This window comes from Dreissena polymorpha, chromosome 10, assembly GCF_020536995.1.
Source record: "Dreissena polymorpha isolate Duluth1 chromosome 10, UMN_Dpol_1.0, whole genome shotgun sequence".
NCBI lineage: Eukaryota > Metazoa > Mollusca > Bivalvia > Myida > Dreissenidae > Dreissena > Dreissena polymorpha.
In genome coordinates, this window is record NC_068364.1 from 88482981 (window position 1) to 88493147 (window position 10167).

The 10167-nt window shown below is 32.6% G+C and overlaps 1 long non-coding RNA gene across 1 annotated transcript; it reads right to left on the reverse strand.

The window, feature by feature from the left end:
- Positions 1-7127: 7127 nt before the first annotated feature.
- LOC127848927 (uncharacterized) lies at positions 7128-8846 on the reverse strand. Its single transcript, XR_008034822.1, has 4 exons — positions 8424-8846; positions 8001-8168; positions 7649-7847; positions 7128-7210 (listed from the first exon to the last, which is right to left on the reverse strand). It is a non-coding gene; the product is annotated as an uncharacterized LOC127848927 (long non-coding RNA).
- Between the last annotated feature and the right edge of the window lie 1321 nt (positions 8847-10167).

Sequence of the window (10167 nt, forward strand, 5' to 3'; positions counted from 1 at the left end):
GTCGACACACCTAAATAATTATAAATTATGTCGGCTTCATTAGCATAATCTAGGTGAAATAACCAATGTGTCGTCAAATGAATATTTACATAGAGTAAATATGTTAAGGTAAAAATGAAATTTAAATACCAAATTAACAATATGAAAACACTCTGTATATCACCTTATACAAATAGGTAATGAGGATTTACTGCGCTGCATAATGCAGAAATGATATGTTTGTCAAAAGTCTACTTTATCTCACATGTAAGGACATATATTTTCCCGGGGGGGGGTAACTGCTTATATACAGGTGTTTAGGGGTGTGCCGATTTTATTGGGTGTGTTTTTCGATTAAAATTATCGATATGGGTATGGTTTTGAGCATCTAAGTATCGATATGGGTATTGAAATCAGGAATTTGCTTGTTTATAAATGCATATAGATTTGAAAGTATCAGTATCAAAATGGGTATGATAATTGTCATTCTTGTATATAAATGGGTATCAAAAAAGTAAAATTTCAGTAGCGAGAAAGATGCAGTAACTCCGGGTAGTAACTTGACTGTTTTTATCTGTTGCTTGATCGACCAAGATGATACTGTGACGTCATATATTAACATACGTCGTATATTAATTGACGAAAGCGTTACATTCAAAATTCTTGTATTGAAATGGGCCCACTCTCGCAATGGTATCGTATACAAATGGGTCAGCTTTTTCAAAAATTGTGTATCAAAATGGGTCTACTTTATCAGAGTTCCGGTATAAAAATGGGTCACATTTCGGAAGTCTCGGCGGCACACCCCTACCCCAAAACTTGGGAAGTTACCCCCCCCCCCCCCCCCGAGTATATTTTACTGAACAGAACCTCTTAGAATTTCTGGAACCACCTTCACAACCCTGGGATTTCTTTTTATAATGAAGCAGAACAGGATATAGTTTTACTTCCACTGAGCATATACAGCTCATCGTCATCAACATATACACATATTTACAGAATGCGTTTAATGTATGTAAAAACATGCATCGTTTAGAAGAATGAAAAATGTACAACAAACAAAAAATATACATGTTTTCGTGTGAATGTAGCCTGGATGCGATAAATGGTAAATATACAGTGACCACTAAATGTCAAACCTTGTTGAATAATTGCAACAATTAATACCTTATTCTGTACCTAATTTGATTAAGCAGACATATATAATTATTGTAAACTACATATATAACATATTATCTTGTATTTCAAAGCATTTAAAACTCAACATATAATTTTCTTAACAATGTTTTGAGTGAGTATTTAAATAAACTTGAACATATTTTGACTTGATCTATAATACTTTGGAATTAATGACTTCCTAACAACAGGGGCATTTTATAACAAAATGGTATTCCTGATCGATATCATTTAGCTTAAAATAATAATTTAAAATGGATGATGCATATGCATTAAATAAGTTAAACATTATATTTATAGGAACGCTCATGTCTTTTCTAGGGTAAACAAAGATTGCATTGTCTTTAACGATTTTCCATACAGTGTATTATGGTAAAATATATTTTTTTTGCAATTTCTATTTCTTGACCTAAATATGTGCATTTTAATTATCTACTGTCACTTATTGTCCCCCTTTTCCGAATACAAATGACTTTGTCTTATTTGAACATACATACATACATACATACATACATACATACATACATACATACATACATACATACATACATACATATATACATACATACATACACAGATACATACACACATACACACACACACACACACACACACACACACACACACACACACACACACACACACACACACACACACACACACACACACACACACACACACACACACACACACACACACACACACACACACACACATACTTGTAAAACCTTCCAACCGGGGAAATGTGTTCTAAACCTGCCAACCGGGGACCACCATTTCCACATACTCTAGAAAGATGAAAGTGATAAAGAACAGACAAGTTTCGAACCTAAAATACGAATTTGACATAAAAATTATGATAAATAGGGTAGTAAATCAAAGAAAATTTTACATGCACACCGGGGAATTATGTGCGTACCAAATGAGGAACTGCGATGTGTGCCAACTGGGTAACGGTGTATACCAACAGGGGTACTAAGTGCGTACCAACTGTGGAACTTCAATGTGTACCAACAGGGGAATGGTGTATACTAACAGGGGAACTTAGTGCGTTCCAACTGTGGCACTTCAATGTGTTCCAACTGGGGAACGGTGTATACCAACAGGGGTACTATGTGCGTACCAACCGTGGAACTTTAATGTGTGCCAACAGGGGAATTGTGTTAACCAAATGAGGAACTTAAGCGCGCTATCACCGTGGAACTTCAATAATGTCCAACGGGGAATTTGCGTTTACGAACAGGGGTAATTGTGTGTAATCATGGTACCGTTGTTAATAGGACAATGGCGTGCACGTTCATGGATAATATTTAAGTTACTACAAAAAATTGAAAAGAATATGTATGAAACAATATGTAAATTAAATATGTTTATCATATGACCTTATATAAGTTATACAAAAATGCCTTATTTGATTGACTCAAATATTATTCACATCAAAATAAGCATAAGAGACATAACGCAAATCAAACAATACATGTATGACTTCATTAGCTATAAGCCGACTACAAGCATGCAAGTGCTGCATTATACCATAACAAACATGTTGCAATTAATTAACAAATGAATACAATTCGTTCTTAAAAATAAAAAATAATGTTATTTTTTTCCGGCCACGCTATTTGTCAAACAGAATGAAGGAGAGGGGGGAGAGGCGGCTTATTTGTTTAATTCCTTTTTTCCATCAGAAAAAAACATTCACGATTTTCACGTACTATGAAGTTTTTATCCTAAAAGTAGAACTGCCCATATGCATGTAGATTGAGTAGTGTAAATTTACTTTGTCCTTACTCTGACATTATAAAATAACTCATGCATTTAATCCCCTGAAACAGGTAAACATCAGAAAATTCATTCACACGCATGGCAACTTCCACTTCACTTAAATTGTCTTAAATACATTTATTGCATTTTCAAAAATAATAAAATCTGTAACTTTAAACAATCATGAACGTTTCACAACGAATGTGGCGAGGCCTGAGAAACTAAATAGTTTAGTAAACGAGCAAAACGACTTGATAACAATGCATTTTGATGCGCCAGAGACTTAGTCTACGGCAGTAGGTCAATCTGAATAATAATCAGTATTTATTGTTATAGTATATGTATTCCAATTCTACATCTGTGATACCATTACACATGTACTAAATCAAAAAAATACAGTATGTATGCACTTGTTTGAGTAGAGAATGCCAAAAACGCGTTAACGTTAATAATGAACTTACATATAATTCTACCTGTCGAAATAACAGATTATATTTTAAGGAAAATAGTCACTGGCAATCGCTTTGTTTTCCCTTGCAAACCAAACACCTTTTTTTCAAGAGTTGGATTAACGTATTTTGTTCAAACTACCTTTATGTAAACCAACGTATGTACCTAATTTTTGCATAAAATATAAAAGAAAGAGTGTATTTTAAGCACTGAAAAGTTATGCCGATGTGTCATCCATATATTATTTGTTGAAAACAATATAAAAGTTATAATTAATGTTGTTATACACGTATAATCACCGCTGACTTTGACAGCATTATCATTATATAAAAACATTAATAATTAAATATGAACCAAAGCAAACACTTATCAAACACGTAGTTTAATATAATTTTAAATCACTTACATTATAGTATATATACTTACTGGGAGTGCACATGTGGATCAATTGTTAGACCCTTGTTGGTGCCAACTTAAAAATAATATGTACCAACAGGAAAATTATAACAGTGTGACTCAATTCTGAATATACAGCACCAAATCGAACAAGATCAATTTCGCATACATGTCAAAACACTTAATTACATTCCAGATGGCGGATAACATGGTTATCATAATGATTAATCACTAAAACAACCGACATTATAGCATCATATCGCAAAGTGTATAAACATGATGAATTATTAGCTTTGTGCATATATTTACATATCACATATAAATATATGTTTCAAATATGTTTTGTTCTTGGTAAATTTGGTAAATGGTTCAAGTGTGTGTATATGAAGAGTATTCGAAAAAACAAGTAAACAGCTTGTGTTAGAATGCATAAAAGAGGTCAGTCGCAAACGCGATACATTGTTTTAACAATATCTTAGTCTGGGAAATGGGTATGTTAATTGATCTTTAACCATAAATGAGACAAAACATAACTAAATCTGGCATCTTAGTAATTTTCATCGTCGTTGAATTATAAACTTCAATTAAAAACATGGGAAAAAATGCATAACTCCTCGCGAATTTTTGTAGATCAAGCAATTTTGATATGAAAAACATATAAACATACCATTATATACACAAAGCAAATATGTGAATTGATAGTTAATGTGAATATCTACACGCAAAACAAATGCACAAAAATCTGTGTAGGAAATTATTGTCATATTTAACAACCATTTAATCAATTCTAGTGCGATACTTACGCAATAATTTACATTTTGGTAAATTTTTACTTTAAAATAACTATTAAGTACTCAACTGCAAGTCAGACACCTGTTATTCAAAACAAATTTTGTAAGATTGACAAAATATTCATTTGTATTTTTTACATTGTAGCAGTAGTTTAGCAGTAGTTTTTTATGTTATTTACATTTATCTTATTACATCTTAAAGTATTTGTTTGTTATGCTTTAACAAAATGTTTGTTTCCATTTATCCGACTGATTTTTTGTGTGCCTTCTTTGAACATTTAGCCTTCTAGATTGATTTGTTATCATGTTTGCTATATTCATTCATATTCACCAAGTTTAGGGTAAAAAATAACTTGTATAGTGAGTAATTCGTAGAAACTCGTAATAGAAAGTACAAAGAAACACTCTTTGGCCGAACTATATACCAATCCTAATTTGTTCGGCGATATGATTATGAACAAATATCGTTTTTGACTGAACCGTATTAATAAAACATTCAAATACAATAAGCACACATATATCGTTTTCGAAAAGAGTATATAGAACAAGAAAACACAAAAAAATGTGGCAACTTCATCCTTAAACGTATTCTCCTAAACGTGCATTATATGTGTAATATTTTTTTGAGTTAAAAGTACCCGTCGCTTTTTTTGTTTCAATTAAATTTCTGCAAACGTCTTTGACATTTTTCCAACTTCTGTTGTGAAGGTCATTCTCACTTTCAATACACGCAAGTATTTCTTTTTTCCCTGGTAATTTACCCATTATCAAAAAAACGATCAAAGTGTCTGTGAACAGCTCCTTTTTCGTTTTCACTCCATTGCTTTTTGGCTGCTTGTTTTGTTCTCCTGGTATTTGAATTCCCTTTTCTGTACATGGATAATAAAACACCATTTGACGTCGCTAACTGCCATGTGTAAGATATTCATATTAAATATATATACTTCAGTACAATTTTTCATAGCAAATTACGACAAAAGCGTCCAGGTACTTACGGCACATGATAATGATATCGATGTCACACGACAAATTTGGAAACATTATTTTGCCTAATGAATCAAACAATTACATGTAAGCAAATCATGTTCTAAGAAACATAAGAAATTTGGAGATACAATACTTGAATGCATTCACATGTGTATGCATACCTTTGTCTGTTATTTTTGGTTGACTGGTGCTGGGAAGCAGAGTTTCGAGGTCTTCAGTATTTTCATTTTCTGATGATTCAAAGATATTGTTCATCTGTCGTGTAAATCACAAGATCAAAAATTATATATAATTAATAATATAACAATAATGGAAACAACCGAAGCACACCAAATAAATGTGCAGTTAGTGCATTGAAATTGAAAAATTAGAAGTAGCCAATGTAAACCTTACTGAGCACAAAATGAGTGTAGACTTTACATTCCACATTACCTGGTCGTCTCCGATTAAAAAGAATTGCCTTGCATAACACAAGTATATTTCAGAAAAATGTTTATAATTCTTTTTATCACTTCAGGTTATCAAGTTCGGTAATGAGCCCATTATTTACATTTTACAAGTTTACTGTATGAATTTAACACTGAAAATGTGACATACCTTCAATACATTCGTCGTCAACATCAATATCGTCTAGCGAATTGACAGAATTTATGGTAATTTGTCCATCATCATGAGCAGCTTGCTGACTTTGGCAACCTGCATGGTTCCATCTGGTAATCTGTAGAATTCTCTATGTACCCGAATGTCGTGACCAAGAAATTTAGCTAGAATGTCTAATTCATTTTCAGACAAGTTAAAAAGCTAAGTCATTGTGGCAATATGTTTCCTTAACTTTGTAGAACGAAGCCTTTCCGGATGTTCAGCTCCACAGTCAATTGCAATCGAACGTAATACATCTGTCCCACGAATATGCGATGATGCAGATTTTGTTGCGAAAAGATATTTACTTTTGAAACAGTTTGTTAGAGAATTTCTGTTGCGTATCAGGAGGTCGATATTTTCTTTCACCTGTCTTGGAAACAGTACTGCAGATATTCGACCTCGTTTTGCAATAATCTCTGTACGTTAAAAATAACGGCACAGGTCTTTTTGCAGTTTTGTTAAACATCCATCTTATTCTCCATCGTCATTTGTCAATTTGTGGCAGCGTATAAGTCTTATACTGAAAATTAAAATTAATGATATTACACTTCTTGGATAAGCGATAATTAACGTTTTTGTGATTATGATGAAGTCGATGTTTATAGACTACAGTGGTTAATACACATGCTCACCAGTTTTATTGACAGGTGTAAATTCTAAATTCTTTTTGTATATGAAGAGTTTGCAAGACAAGTAGTTCAAAGTAACTAAAACTGGTAAACAATATTTTATTCTTTTAAAATTCGCATAACGTGTGCTATAACATGTTAATATAATGATCATCGACGTACGTGTTATGTTAAGCCCAAATACCAATTAGCATCACCCGGAATAAATATTGGCTCAATATAATTTAAGGCAAAATTACGCCCATTTCACTGAAGACTCAACCAAACCAGAAAATAGGCCAAAGTAGCTTCGACATAGTGAAATATTACAAACCGTCTCATCGACTTCTTCCGTGTGTACGGATGTTGTTTTTCCTGGTTCCTGGCTGTCCGTAGATCTAGTAGCCATTGTGTTGCCTATTCAAAACAACAATAAAATTTGGTATTACACATAATCTAGCCAGTGTTAGAAAGTTCGTTAGTTATGAAACCATTAAGTACATTTGTATTAATGCATGTGTAGTAATAACAAATCACTGTAAAACATACCCATTTTTTGCTCCGTGCATTTATGAAAATTCAAATAGCAATTACACAATTACACATTATCAGACAGACCGCATTAAAGTAGAGCTTGACGACGTTCAATGATTAAACATTTTAATTCACGGCAAAAAGATATTTGACTATCTGTTTTAAAAATGAACAACTCATGAATGAACATGAATGTAATCATAAAACTGATTGGCTATATTTATAAAATTAATAATTCAAAAGACATGTAAAGCTAATTTAAAATGTGATAAATATCAGTGATAAATCCATCATAGATGACATCTTTACAATATAATGTACCTTTCTCCATGGAAGTGTTGGTACTCCATAATCATATCGGAGTTCCTCGCCAATTGCAATGTCTCTGTCGGCGATAGTGCATAGATGGGGAGTTTGGTTGACTTCAACTATTTTCATTACACAATTTTGTTTTGCGTCTCCATTTTCGGCATCATTTATCATTCGACCCTCATGAAATATATCGTTGGTATCGTCAATGCTGAATAAGACATTTAAATAAACACTTCTGATGCTTTAAACTAAAATAACGCGCATGCCATATTTAATTATTATGGTGAAAAAACTAAAGATAATTCTTCTTCTAATGGCGTGATTTAATTTGATGTGCAAAGTAAAGATAACTTGTAGTTACCAGCAAGATTTGTCTCTGTATTTAAAAAGTACATGAAGCTGCCTTGACCCTCCTTTTCATACTCTTTTTCTAATTGCCGTGCATGTTTTACTCGTGTTATCATATCTCCTTTGTATTCGAGAAGAAAGTCTCCTTTTTAAAAAGGCTTAGTGGCAAGGACTCCTTCGCCTGAAATATTTATATTTGTAGACATTTTATATTAATAATCATTTTGGTCATATAATTGAAGGCTAGATATAGGCGCCAATAGTGTTTTATTCATAAAAAATCAATAAATCTTTATGCTACTTCCATATATCTGCCCAGTATTAAGTAACCCAATAGTCCATGTTTGTTTTCTTCTTTTTAATGGAAAGGGGCTACGATGTTCTTTTATAATTTCTAAACGACCTTAAACATAACCATATACAAAAATATTTGTACCTATGACATCATTGACGGTTTTTACTTCAAAACCTGGTGGATCAACGTAATTCTGGCAGTACGTTCTTGCGAGATCAAGGGGACTTGTCCCCTTTTGGCTACTAAATGTTAAAATGGAAATGTCGATGAGAAAAACTACAAGAGTTGTCAGAAGACAGCGCGCTCGACTATTCAAGTGCTTGACAGTATAAAGTAAGCCACCATGGGGAAATTGTTCATATTCAATAAGGTCAAGGTACTATAGTCATATTCTAACTGGAAGAGGACCATAATTGAAACATATTGATCGCTTATGTTTTAAAGAAGTGGTACATTATAGACGACTCTGAGTTCAGGTATGTTTTCCACAATCTATTGAACATTTGTAAAGACATAAAACATAATAATAAGATTGTATTTCAAGTTTGATAGCAATAGCTTGGGTAAGATGGTTGGACGGTCTTAAGAAAAAAAATAGGTTTTTTTAAAGTGTTAAAAAAATAAGGAAAATAAAAACTCTTTTTTTTTGGGGGGGGGGTGGATTTCTAGGGTGGGGCGTGTGGGATGGTTTGGGTGAAGTCCATTGTGGTATATCAGGTAAGCGTTGTTTTGTCAAAGTATGAATCAAATCTGATCCTAAATAAAGAAGTTATGGCAATTTAATCAAAATTTATTAATTTGACCTTCAGATTCAAGATCAAAGGACAAGGTAAAATTCAACTTGCCAGGTGCAGTACCCTCATGATGGTAAGAAAGTATTTGAAGTTTGAAAGCAATAGCCTTGATACTTTAGAAGTAAAGTCGATGTAAACACAAAATTTAACAAAATATTCAAAGTTACTAAGTGGAAAAAGGGCCATAATTCTTACAAAATGCTTGTTACAGTTGTCTGCTCTTGTTTATAGATTGGGGTCATGTTGGTCAAGAAGTATGCAAAATATGAAAGCAGTATGTCAAGGGACAATTAAAATATTCCAGGTGGTACGCAAACTTTAACAAATAATTATTAATAATATGCATATTCTAATTGAAAAAGGGGACATAATTCATACAAAATGCTTTTTACAGTTGTCTGCTCTTGTTTATAGATTGGGGTCATGTTGGTAAAGAAGTATGCAAAATGTGAAACCTTATGTCAAGGGACAAAGAAAATATTTGAGGTGGTACGCAAACTTTAATAAAGATTTATCAATAATATGCATATTCTAAGTAGGGGCTATAATTCTTACAAAATGCTTGTTACAGTTGTCTGCTCTTGTTTATAGATTGGGGCTATGTTGGTAAAGAAGTATGCAAAATATAAAATCAATATGTCAAGGGACATAGAAAATATTTGAGGTGGTACGCAAAGTTTAACAAAGATTTATCAATAATATGCATATTTTAAGTGGAAAAAGGGGCCATAATTCTTACAAAATGCTTGTTACAGTTGTCTGCTCTTGTTTATAGATTGGGGTCATGTTGGTCAAGAAGTATGCTAAATATAAAAGCAATATGTCAAGGGACATAGACAATATTTGAGGTGGTACGCAAACTTTAACATTCCAACGCTCACGCTAACGCTCACGCTAACGCCGGCGTATATATACATATATATATATAACGAAAAACTACCTAGAGCTTTACTTAGTTTAACGTATATTTATAAAATATATTCGTGAAATATGTACCATAAAACAAGCTTTGTAATCAAATGATATTTATATAAATCGATCTTTAGAATTCGTGTTCCAGTATTACTTTAACGTTTACATAAAAACGCTTT